The sequence below is a fragment of the Pituophis catenifer genome, unplaced genomic scaffold (assembly GCF_029215685.1).
Source record: "Pituophis catenifer annectens isolate HBS135680 unplaced genomic scaffold, rPitCat1.0.hap2 SCAF_11, whole genome shotgun sequence".
In the NCBI taxonomy this organism is placed as follows: Eukaryota; Metazoa; Chordata; class Lepidosauria; order Squamata; family Colubridae; genus Pituophis; species Pituophis catenifer.
This window is the reverse complement of record NW_027256891.1, coordinates 21,601,600-21,614,398: the sequence shown is the minus strand read 5'-3', so window position 1 is coordinate 21,614,398 and position 12,799 is coordinate 21,601,600.

Below are 12,799 nucleotides of genomic sequence, written 5' to 3'. Positions count from 1 at the left end.
GGGAAATACCACCTCTGGCTGGCCCCAGAGTGGGGTGGGAATGGAGATTTCGCAATATCCTTCCCCTGAAGTGGGGTGGGAATGGAGATTTTGCAGAATCCTTCCCCTGCCACGCCTACCAAGCAACACCATGCCCACCAAGCCACGCCCACAGAACCAGTAGTAAAAAAATTTGAATTTCACCACTGGTCAGTAGATAGTGTAATGATATGTGGGAAAGACCAGGCCAAGAGACACAAGGGAATGGTTAGATAAGGGATAGCATAGCCTGCAGTTGGATAGTGGGTGGATCAAGAAGCACAGAAGAAGCCCACCCTAGTTTCTCAAGCTGTAAAGGAGACGGGACATAAAGAGAATCCTGTCCCAAAGGTGCTTTTTCAAAAGGCAACTGGACTATGTGTTTTGCTTCTCATCCAAAAAACATCTCCAGTTCTGAAGTTGAAGTGAAGTGTCTTCAAAAGGACAACCAGCATCTGAGAACCTCCATAGATAAGGAGAATCATACTTTGAGACATGCAAGATTCTGTTAATGTAACTTTACAATAGAGTTACTTTACCTGGTTACGTTTCCTATCTGGTGTACCTCACGAGGCCCATATCAAACTTGTAAGTCGGAAAGTATATCCTCTCCTTTACAGTGTTTACCTCAGAGCTGTAGTTTCCTAGTTTAATTCGAGTTCTTAATAGGAGCCAAAACTTTCCTATGTAATCGTTTCAGCCTCTTCACATGAAAGCGATGAGTTGGGCGGGGAGTATTCTAATTTCCTTATCTTGTGATCTCCACTGAACCATGAACCAATGTACAATAACTATGTACATTGCCCATAATCAAGCTCATTTTGTTAAAAACAAAACAAAAACAAAATGGATGGTTGAAATGAATTGATCTGCAATAGCAATAGCACTTAGACTTATATACCACTTTGCAGTGTTTTACAGACCTCTCTAAGTGGTTTACAGAGTCAGCCTATTGCCCCCAACAATCTGGGTTCTCATTTTACCCACCTCGGAAGGATGGAAGGTTGAGTCAACCTTGAGCTGGGATGGATGGATAGGGAAGGGAAGGGAAAGGAAGGAAGGAAGGGAGGGAGGGAGGGAGGGAGGGAGGGAGGGAGGGAGGGGGAAGGAAAGAAAGTAGCTATAGCACTTATATACTGCTTCGTAGTGCCTTACAACCCACTCTAAGCGGTTTACAGAGTAAGCCTATGGCCCCCAACATCTGGGTCCTCATTTTACCTCAGAAGGATGGAAGGCTGAATCAACCTTGAGCCGGTCAGGATCGAATTCCTGGCAGTGGGCAGAATTAGCCTGCAGTACTGCATTCTAACCACCGCGCCACCACAGCTCTATATTTTATGCACTATAAGAATAGGAAAAACGGTGGATTGGCTCAAAAAGGTATCTTTCCTACGTAAATTAATTTGAGAAAAAAATAAATACGTCCCCGTTAAGTAAAATGAGTCCACTATGGATTTGAGAATATCTGATCTTAGGAAGATTGCGTGACTACAACTGGGATATCAGGTTGAATTCTAGGTAAGGGAAATGGTGCGGCAGAAATCCAATCTCAGCAACCAACATAAGCACAGTCTCACGGATTCTTCTTCTTCTTTTTTTGTTTTTTCATTTGAAAATTATACGTTAGGTATGCTGATCTTTTCTTGCACACATCTTTTGTGTGCGTGCACTAAGTGTACTGCTTCATTGCTTTAATTGCTATTGGGAAGCGCCGCTTTGAACACTGAACTGTGCCATTTTCCTGCATTACGGATTTCATTTATTTTTATTTTTTTTTTGTATGCTGTAGTTTTTCCATCTAAGTAAATTGGAGTAGATATCTTATCAGCAGGGAGTGCTTCACCTTTTTTCCCATGCTTTTTGTCCTCATTCTCTGCATCTGATGCTCGAGCACAAGGTCTAGCTATTTCCTCACAGTCTTGCTTTGCCCTCTATTTTCTGAGTGTTACTAGTTTATCAGAGGAGTTAATGCAGCATGTGATTATTAAACGGATGGCAGTTTCAGGATATCTGAAATATTTTTAGCTCAAATATCTTCCCCGGGCATCAAAAATTGAGGCTATTTGGTGGCCAAGGAGGTGGTTTGTTGGAAAATGCAATATAGTTCAATGTTCATTTTGAGGTGCTTAAATTGCAAGCCCCCCTTGATGACCCAATGAATACAGGGGTGCAATTCAGCAGGTTCTGACAGGTTCTGGAGAACCGGTAGTGGAAATTTTGAGTAGTTCAGAGAACCGGCAAATATCACCTCTGGCTGGCCCCAGAGTGGGGTGGGAATGGAGATTTTGCAATATCCTTCCCCTGGAGTGGAGAGGGAATGGGGATTTTGCAGTATCCTTCCCCTGGAGTGGGGAGGGAATGGGGATTTTGCAGTATCCTTCCCCTGGAGTGGGGTGGGAACAGAGATTTTGCAGTATCCTTCCCCTGGAGTGGAGAGGGAACGGAGATTTTGCAGTATCCTTTCCCTGGAGTGGGGTGGGAATGGAGATTTTGCAATATCCTTCCCCTGGAGTGGGGAGGGAATGGAGATTTTGCAGTATCCTTTCCCTGGAGTGGGGTGGGAATGGAGATTTTGCAATATCCTTCCCCTGGAGTGGGGAGGGAATGGAGATTTTGCAATATCCTTTCCCTGGAGTGGGGAGGGAATGGGGATTTTGCAGTATCCTTCCCCTGGAGTGGGGAGGGAATGGAGATTTTGCAATATCCTTTCCCTGGAGTGGGGAGGGAATGGGGATTTTGCAGTATCCTTCCCCAGGAGTGGGGTGGGAATGGAGATTTTGCAGTATTCTTCCCCTGCCATGCCCACCAAGTCACACCATGCCCACCAAGCTACGCCCACAGAACTGGTAGTAAAAAAATTTGAATTCTATCACTGAAGGAATATTTATTGGAGTTTTGTTGCCAATAAAATGAGCTGGGATAATGATTCTGACTTTCAGCTTCTGCTGATTTCTTCTAATTTTGTTTGATCCAACTTTCTCTTTCTGGATGAGAATTCAGGAATTTGAGCAGCTAAATCTTCAGCCCCTCTTATAAGAGAGAGGGGCTCCCTCATGCCTGAGGAAAGAATGAGAACAAGTCAAAATATTTGGTCTTTTCCTCATGTTCCTCTTAGTAGCTGCAAGGAAACTGCTGCAAAATGTTTTCTTCTTATATATTTAATATCTTGCAAGTCTTGCCGTATTAATTTCTTGGCATCCGTTTTCATTGTCTACCCCTTAATTTCCCAATGAAAAGGTGCATGTGATATAGTGATGGAAAATTGAACTAAGCTGAAGGTCTTTCAAAGGTCTCTCCAATCAGTACTGTCAACAATGCTGCCTTTCTATTGTTGTAAGCTGCCATCGTATACATTGGATAACTGTGGCAAAATATATGACAAATTAATTACATGAATAAATAACCCTACTAAATTAGAATCCGGCAGTCCTGCCACTTTAAGGCGGACATCAGGTTAAGAAAGTTTACGAGAAGATTCATCCTTTTTTGGTGGATCATACTATTTAGTAGTAAAATGTGTTGTTTGCATGGAAGGATGTCCCATTGTATCTCCATTTAAAAAAAAAAAAAGGTCAAATAGAATATGAGGTGAGAAAGCCTGAACTATTAAGGGGTACAAATTCATTTTTCTGCGTCTGAGGTAGGCGGATGTTTTCCCCCCCTCGATATTAGCGTATATCGAAACTGACAACAGTAGAACATTTATGGAAAGAAATAGCCTTTAATTAAATAGTAAATAGTTGAAAAGTAGTGGGTGTAGTAGGCTTTACAAGGTCTAACTCTGCCCCGTGTGAAAGAAACTCTTCTTTCCTCCATTACTTATTTTTCTTTCTTCCCCGCCCCCTCCTTTAACCCTCATTTCTCTTGATCATTCCATGTGCCTCCTGCCCCTTGTTTTCCACTTATCCAAACTGGCAAGCGAGCTGAATAAAACATGACATTCGAGATGTCGAAGAATGATGTTCATTGTTCGCAGGCAAAACCGTTCTGGGCGCCCCTCCCCACCTTTTGCAAACAGACTAAGCCACCAGACTCCTAATAAATCTTGCGGCCGATGTCCGGGGTATAAATTTGATAACCAGCTGTTACCAGCCATAAGTGAAGTGAAGGGAAAAAAAACCTGCTCATCACAGTTTTTGTGGTTTTTGTTGTTGTTAGTTGAGAAATCATGTCTGAACCATCGCAACCCCATGGACAATGTTCCTCCAGGCCTTGCTGTCCTCTACCATCCTCTGGAGTCCATTTAAGCTGACGCCGACTGCTTCAGTGATGGTGGTGGTGGGGAGCGGGATGGAAGGGTTGCATTTCTTTGCGATCATCTGGTCATTAGCATTCTCCCTGAGAGCTCTTGAGACTAGCTCTTGAGCCGCGGTGGCGCAGTGGTTAGAATGCATTACTGCAGGCTACTTCTGCTGATCACCAGCTGCCAGCAGTTTGGCAGATCGAATCTCACCAGGCTCAAGGTTGACTCAGCTTTCCATTCTTCCGAGGTGGGTAAAATGAGGACCCAGATTGTTGGGGGCAAATAGACTGACTCTGTAAACCACTTAGAGAGGGCTGTAAAGCACTGTGAAGCGGTATATAAGTCTAAGTGCTATTGCTACTTGGAGAGTTATCTGTGTCCTCAGGGTCACCTGAATCAGGATGCAATTGGGTTGTGGAATCTCCTTGGAACCTCCTGGAAGGGTTGTATTGTAAACTGGAGATAAGTGGTGTCTTATTCCTTCCCCTTTGTTGAGGAGGGGGTGTTCAATTCTAACATGGATTCTACCCCTCTTTTATCCCCGACCCCATTCCTGGTTTTCTGTTCTAGCTGGTGGATTTTTCCCTCTAAATATTTCCTTGTATTTCTGCAATCCTCAGGGATCTTCTGAGCATGCTGGTATCTTTGTGGATGTGGGTGGTGTTACTTGAGCTACATATAGATATACAAAGCAATACAAAGTCACAGCGGGTACACAGGATTTCTTATTTGATAGAGCAATATAGCCTAGTGGGGTACATACTGCTTGACTGGGCCTGCTAGAAAGCCACACTCTCGTCTCGTGTTGCCCAACAAATCACTCTCCTCCACAACAGGTGCCTCGGACGCCATGGAATGGTGGAAAGCGAACGGAAAGGTTGAGGAAATTGCAAGGCAAAACTGTGCTTTGCGGGAGTCCAAAGTAAAAGAAAGGCTGTTTTAAGAAAATGTAATGTTGGAAGAGGACGAAGCGTTTGCACGACTCATGGGGTTGTCGCTGGCCATTTTTCACACTTTGGGGGAACTAAGTGCCCATTTTCTCTGGTCAGCTCTAATGACATATGAAATTGTTTTCTATGGAGACACACATACGCACATGGGGGTTGTTGCTTGGATTTAGACTAATCCTGAAATGGTGGTGAGGTTTTAAGGCAAAAAGGCATGCTATGATTAATCTCAGTCATGTGTTAATTTTACTTTTCAGCATGATTTTATATTATCTGTTCATCTATCTATTATCTATCTATCTATCTATCTATCTATGATCTCTGTCTAAGATCTATCTGTCTATCTGTCTGTCCATCCATCCATCCATCCATATTCTACTATATGTCTGTCTGCCTGCCTGCCTAACTATCTGTCGATGATCTGTCCGTCTATGATCTCTCCGTCTGTTTGTCCATCTGTCCATCCATCCATCTCTATCATCTACCTTCTGTATCTGTCTGTCTGTTTATCTGTCTGTCTATGATCCCTTTCTATCATCTATCTATCTATCTGTCCATCCATCCATATTCTACTCTATGTCTGCCTGCCTGCCTGTCTGTCGAACTATCTGTCTATGATCTGTCTATCTATGATCTCTCTGTCTGTCTATCTGTCTGTCCTTCCTTCCATCCATCCATCCATCCATCCATCCATCTCTATCCTCATCTATCTATCTATCTATCTATCTATCTATCTATCTATCTATCTACCTACCTACTACCTACCTACCATCTGTCCGTCTGTATCTATTAGTCAGTCTGTCTGTCCATCCATCCATCCATCCATCCATCCATCCATCCATCCATTGTTCTATCTATGACCTGCCCATTCATCCATCCATCTGAAAGTGCTTCTTTTTCAAACATTGCCTATTGTATTATTTCATTATCTTCCACAAAATATGGCCTACAATGGCCTTAAAAGGAATTCTTCTTCTCCTTCTTCTTTTTTTTTAAGGAGAGGAGGGTGGAGATAAAGTTGTCAATATTAGCCATGATGGCAATATAGAACCAGAAGCTACCAAGAAGCAACCCTTTTTTTCCTATCCTGCTTGAAGGTTAGGTCATTATGAAAAATAAGTACTTGCGTATCAATGGTACTTCCAGAATTAGACTGCAGGTTGCTTCTGCACACAACTCTGGTTTGCTGACTTTTTTGTACCTGCCATCCTTCTGTCCATGTATTTACTGTCTTGTTCTTGTTCCTTGTTGCTAGACAACATGTCTTCTTCTCCTCCTCCTCCTGTGGTTGTTTCCATAGCATCCCCTTCATCTAAGCTCAGTTGGCAGGCAGTTCCCATACCTGTGGCTATATGTTTCTGCCTCTCCTCTCCCACCACAACCCCAAACACGGTGCTACTCCTCTTGAGGATTGACAGAGTGCTTCTCCTCTTGTGGATTGACAAGAACAGCGAGAGAGTTGTCACTCTCGGTATCTGAAAAGTTGCAGAAACTTCAGTGATTGGGCCTGCGAGGCGAGGGACAAATTCTCCAGCTCCAAATTGCATCGACTTTTAAAGCTCTGCTGTTAGAGACCATTGATGGACATTTTCTATCCCACCCTGTAAGCCAAATACTGCTATAATAAAAGATGGTTCCCCGTTCAATATATATGTATACAGGAGATGGGGGGGTCAGAAATGTCTCTTGCTTTAAGATCAACATGGATTGTGGAAGGTCGTGTTTGTAGTGATTTAACAATAGGTTCAAGATTAGAAGCGCAAACGTCAATGGACTGGATCAAAGAGTAACTTTGCCAGCAAATAACTTTGGAGGCCGGTTTAGAAAAGGTGTAGGTATATAAATGGTTATAACCATTATTTTGCTATTGTGGAACATTCCTGCAATGCACTAGCATACAGAAAAGAATGAATGGCATGGTTAATTTGAAACCAGGTGCTATTTGGAATGGATAAAGAGAGGTAAAGGGAGGAGAGAACAAGCAGCTGCAAACACTCTTTCAGGAATCCTGAAAATATAGAACATAGACTAGAACATAGACTAGACTTGACTAGACTTGACTTGACTTGACTTCACTTGACTTCACTTGACTTCACTTGACTTGACTACTTGACTTGATGACTTGACTTGACTTGACTTGAATTGAATTAGAGTAGAGGCAGCATAGAAGTAGCATGGGATGGGATGGGATGGGATGGGATGGGATGGGATGGGATGGGATGGAATAGGATAGAATAGAATAGAATAGAATAGAATAGAATAGAATAGAATAGAATAGAATAGAATAGAATAGAATAGAATAGAATAGAATAGAATAGAATAGAATAGAATTAGAATAGAATAGAAATTCTTTATTGGCCAAGTGTGATTGGACACACAAGGAATTTGTCTTCGGTGCATAAATTCTCAGTGTACATAAAAGCTATAAGTGGCTAGAACATAGAACATTCAATAATAAGGTTGGAAGGGACCTTGGAGGTCTTCTAGTTCAATCCCCTGCATTTCAGACAAATGGTTGTCCAATCTCTCCTTGAAAACCTCCAGTGTTGGAGTGCCCACAACTTCTGGATGCAAGTAGTTCCCTTGGTTTATTGTTCTAACTGTCAGGAAATTCCTCCTCCGTTCTAGGTTGCTTCTCTTCTGGATTAGGGAGAAGTTCTAGGTAGGAAGTTTAATGTCAGAGGTATCTTCTGAGTCTTGCTTTGCAATTTAACTCTCTTTCTTTTTAGTGGGATCCTTCGCATAATTTTGGTAATTGGTGAGATATAGGATCCGTGGCTTGTCAGGGCTACCATAGTGGCTGCTTAGTGGCTAAGATGCTGAGCCTGTCAATCAGAAAGGTTGGCAGTTCGCCGGTTCAAATCCCTAGTATAGGTCTCCTGCGTGAGCAGGGGGTTGGACTAGTTGACCTCCAAGGTCCCTTCCAACTCTGTTATTTATTTATTTATTTATTTATTGGTTCGATTTATATGCCGCCCTTCTCCAGAGACTCAGGGCGGCTTACAATGCATTAAGTAATAGCCTTCATACTTTTGTATATACCTGCTTAGTAGGGCTTTCAGGCCCCCCAAGCGGTGTCCTTTTTTATACAAAGTCAGCTTATTGCCCCCACAATCCGGGTCCTCATTTACATACCTCGAAAGGATGGAAAGGCTGAGTCAACCTTGAGCCTGGTGAGATTTGAACTTGCAGTAATTGCAGGCAGCTGGTGCTACTTAACAGCGCTTTAGTCTGCTGCGCCACCAAGGCTGTTACTGTTACTTCAAGGAGTTCTAATGGCATACACTTACATATAGGTTTGTGTGCAGTGTGTGCATTAATTTAAAAAAAAACATACAAAAACATATACAAGAGCAGGGAGGGGCCAATTTTTGCCCAAATAATAAACCAGGAAAAAAGTAAATAGAATAATAATAATAAAAAAACCTCATTTGAAAACATGTACCGGTTTGTTCCTAAGGGACAATTATGCAGATATGGGGAAAAAACGGGCTTAAACTTGGTAAAAAATTTCTTTTTGTTGTGTGTAGACTTTTATTGTGTCTTTGTAGATTCACAAGTGGGTTGAATGCAGAAAAAAATATATATATAGAAGGAAAGAGACTGTACTGAGCTCCGTAATCCCAATGCTCGGATGGCAATTAGCCATTTATTTTAATAAGAGCAAACCCGAGCCATCTCTTGTAAGCCTTCATTCTGTGATTGTTTAATGCTTGTTTTCTTTTATTGTTTGGCTAGCTACAGTGCCATCCAATTTTAAAAGAAAAAAGAGGAAAATTAATGCTTTATGAACACAGAACAATATTTAAAGGGGAGGGGGAAGAGAAAGAGGCCGTGTTTTTATGGTGTTTAATTCTATCTTGCTGTTTGGCGCACAGGAAGTATATATTTATTGTACCCCCATGTAAATATAAATCTCCTTCAGTCATTAATCTGGAAAAGTGCTTTGTAGCTACGAATGTCTCTAACCTCACCATAGTTATACACAGTGGTGAAATCCATTTTTTTTTTACTACTGGTTCTGTGGGCGTGGCTTGGTGGGCATGGTGTGGTGTGGCTTGGTGGGCGTGGCAGGGGAAGGATACTGCAAATTCTCCATTCCCACCCCGCTCCAGGGGAAGGATACTGCAAAATCTCCATTCCCACCCCATTCCAGGGGAAGGATATTGCAAAATCCCCATTCTTTCCCCTCCTGGAGGAAGGGTATTGTAAAATCTCCATTCCCACTCCACTCCAGGGGAAGGATACTGCAAAATCTCCATTCTTTCCCCTCTTGGGGGAAGGGTATTGTAAAATCTCCATTCCCACCGCACTCTGGGGCCAGCCAGAGGTGGTATTTGCCGGTTCTCCAAACTGCTCAAAATTTCCGCTACCGGTTCTCCAGAACCTGTCAGAACCTGCTAGATTTCACCCCTGGTTATACACCAGTCCTATCCTACTAAGGGCCACACTGGCTGATTCCTGACTTGACAATTTAAATTATGCCTTTACATATACTAAATCTAATCTAGAATATGCCAATCGTAACACGCACACCGCTTAAGCTTTATAGGTGATATATGTGATTGTCTTGCTTGATGCTTTAAAAACACGAGTGAATCAGGGGAAGTGTTAAGAGGAAACAAAACCAACCAATGAGAGATGAAAAATATTTGGGGAATGAGTTGGGTGCAGTGGTTAGAAAGCAGTATTGCAGGCTAACTCTGCCCACAGCCAGGAGTTTGATTCTGACCAGCTCAAGGTTGATTCTGCCTTCCATCCTTCTGAGGTTGGTAAAATGGGGAGCCAGATTGTTGGACGCAATAGGCTGACTCTGTAAACCGCTTAGAGAGGGTTGTAAGGCACTACGAAGTGGTATATGTCTTAAGTACTATAGCTACTTTCCTTCCTTCCTTCCTTCCTTCCTTCCTTCCTTCCTTCCTTCCTTCCTTCCTTCCTTCCTTCCTTCCTTCCTTCCTTCCTTCCTTCCTCCCTCCCTCCCTCCCTCCCTCCCTTCCCCCTTCCTCCCTTCCCTTCCCCTCCCTTCCCTTCCCTTCCCTTCCCTATCCATCCATCCCAGCTCAAGGTTGATTCAGCTTTCCATCCTTCCAAGGTCGGTAAAATGAGGATCCAGATTGCTGGGGGAAAGAGGCTAACTCTGTAAGAGGGCTTTAAAGCACTGTGAAGTGGTATATAAGTCTAAGTGCTATTGCTATTTTATCCTATATGGTACATTTCCGAAAGGAAAGCTTTTTTTTTTTTAATGAATGCTCTCATTTGAAATATATATATTTTTAAAGATGTTGCACTGAATTCATTGCACTGAAAAGGAAATAATGTGTTGTCTATTTGAATGCTTGGACAGTTGTCTGTGGTCTAACTGCAGTAATTATTAATGCATGGTATGTGATCCTATGGCTGAAGGATCTGACCTCCCTTATACTACTTGGAGGACCCTGAATAGAATAGAATATAATTTTTTATTGGCCAAGTGTGATTCGACACACAAGGAATTTGTCTTTGGTGCATACACTCTCAGTGTACATAAAAGAAAAGATACGTTCGTCAAGAATCATAAGATACAACACTTAATGATAGTCATAGGGGACAAATAAGCAATCAAGAAACAATCAGTATCAATATAATAGGTTGAGAGTTGGAAAGCCTATGTGTAAAACCAATATACTTGAGTGGAGGCTCTTAGTGGATAACAAGAAGAATGTGGAAAGACGCAGAGCTTGGCCAATGTGCTGATATGTTGGCTACTACCAGAAAAATGTACTAATAATTACTTTGTTGTTAGTTGCGAAGTCATGTCCGACCCATCACGACCCCATGGACAATGTTCCTCCATGCCTTCCTGTCCTCTACCATCCTCTGAAGTCCATTTAAGCTCATGCCTACTGCTTCAGTGACTCCATCCAGCCACCTCATTCTCTGTCGTCCCTTTCTTCTTTTGCCCTCAATCTTTCCCAGTATTAGGCTCTTCTCCAGTGAGTCCTTCCTTTTCATTAGGTGGTCAAAGTATTTGAGTTCCAACTTCAGGATCCGTCCTTCTAAAGAGCAGTCAGGTTGATCTCCTCTAGGACTGACCGGTTTGATCGCCTCGTAGTCCAAGGTACTCTATAATTATTTATTTTTGGTCAATTGAAGCCAAGAAGGTGGCTTCAATCTGGCAGTTTAAAATTTAATCTAGATATGGAAGATGAAGAAAAAAGTGAAGGTGAAAATATGTGTCTCAGGATAATGTTGCAGGATCCAATCTGGGTCGGTCACTAGGACCAGAGATTTAGTTTTCTGAGCTTTCAGATTCATGCTGGAGCCCATCTTCAGGGAACTTCTCTCCAGCAGAGTGTGTGGTAGAGAGAAGTTCCCTGAAGATGGTCTCCAGCATGAGTCCAAAAGCTCGGAAGACTAAACCTTTGGTCCTGGTGACTGACCCAGACTGAATCCTGCAAAAAAAAAAATGTGATCCTAAGAATAAAGGATTCTAGAAATTATGGATAGGTTAAATTGGAAAGCCATGAGCAAGATCAATGTATGGCATGGATAACTTGTTACAAGTCTGCTACCATCAGCTATGATCTCTTCTCGAAAGAAGTCAGCAAAGATAGATCAATCAATTCTTTGGATGATTATAAAACCACTTGCTATTTCTTTCAACTTTTGGTAAGCTCCATTTATTACTTTCAGATGCATTTCATCCGCTCCGGGCTAAAGTCTGGCAGATGGGCATCACTCTGACTCACTCTGCCTTGCCACCCTGAGTTTATCATGTGAGAAAACAGACAGGACTATCTGTGCTTTTTAAGAACCATCAGGCACCACTACTCTCCTAGAAGTTGGGAGAGCGATTGTTTTGTCATTTTCCTGAATTAAAAAAACCTCAAGACTCCATCACACTGTGCTTGCTTCCTGATGACTTCATGAAAATATTCACGTAGAGTTTTCTTGACAGCTATACAGAAATGGTTTGCCAGTGTGTTTGGGGATGGGGCGGATATATTTTTAACTTCCTTCCCTAGCTTATAGAGTTTGTATTTTATAAATATTTCCTATTCAAAATATTTACCGTATTTTTCGGAGTATAAGATGCACCTACCTTTTTTCGTGAGGAAAACAAGAAAAAGAAATCTGCCTCCGCCTCCCAGCAATTTTGCCTCGTTGCAGCAAACAGTAAATACTTACTTTACTTTCATTTTCGTTTTCAACATAGCTTGATTAGCACAAGGGAAAAAAAATCTTCTCCCAGCAATTTACCTCTTTGCAGAAAGCAGCAGAGGCCCGGGCAACAATAGGCCATGTCAATCCCTGCAGCCTGAAACAGCTGAGAGTCAGGAGGCCGATCCAACGGACAATCAACTTGTGCTAATCAGGCTGTGCTGAAGTTGAAACGAGCTGTTTCTTCTTGCTGCTTGCTGCAAGGAGGTAACTGCTGGGAGGCAGAGGCCAAAGAGTGGGGGCCAGTGGGTGAGCAGGGCTACATTTGTTGTATAAGACGCACCTAAATTTTCACCCCCTTTTAGGGGGGAAAAAGGTGCGTCTTATACGCCGAAAAATATGGTAGATATCCTGATCCTGTTCGGCTTCTAACCCAAGACAGAATAGACTA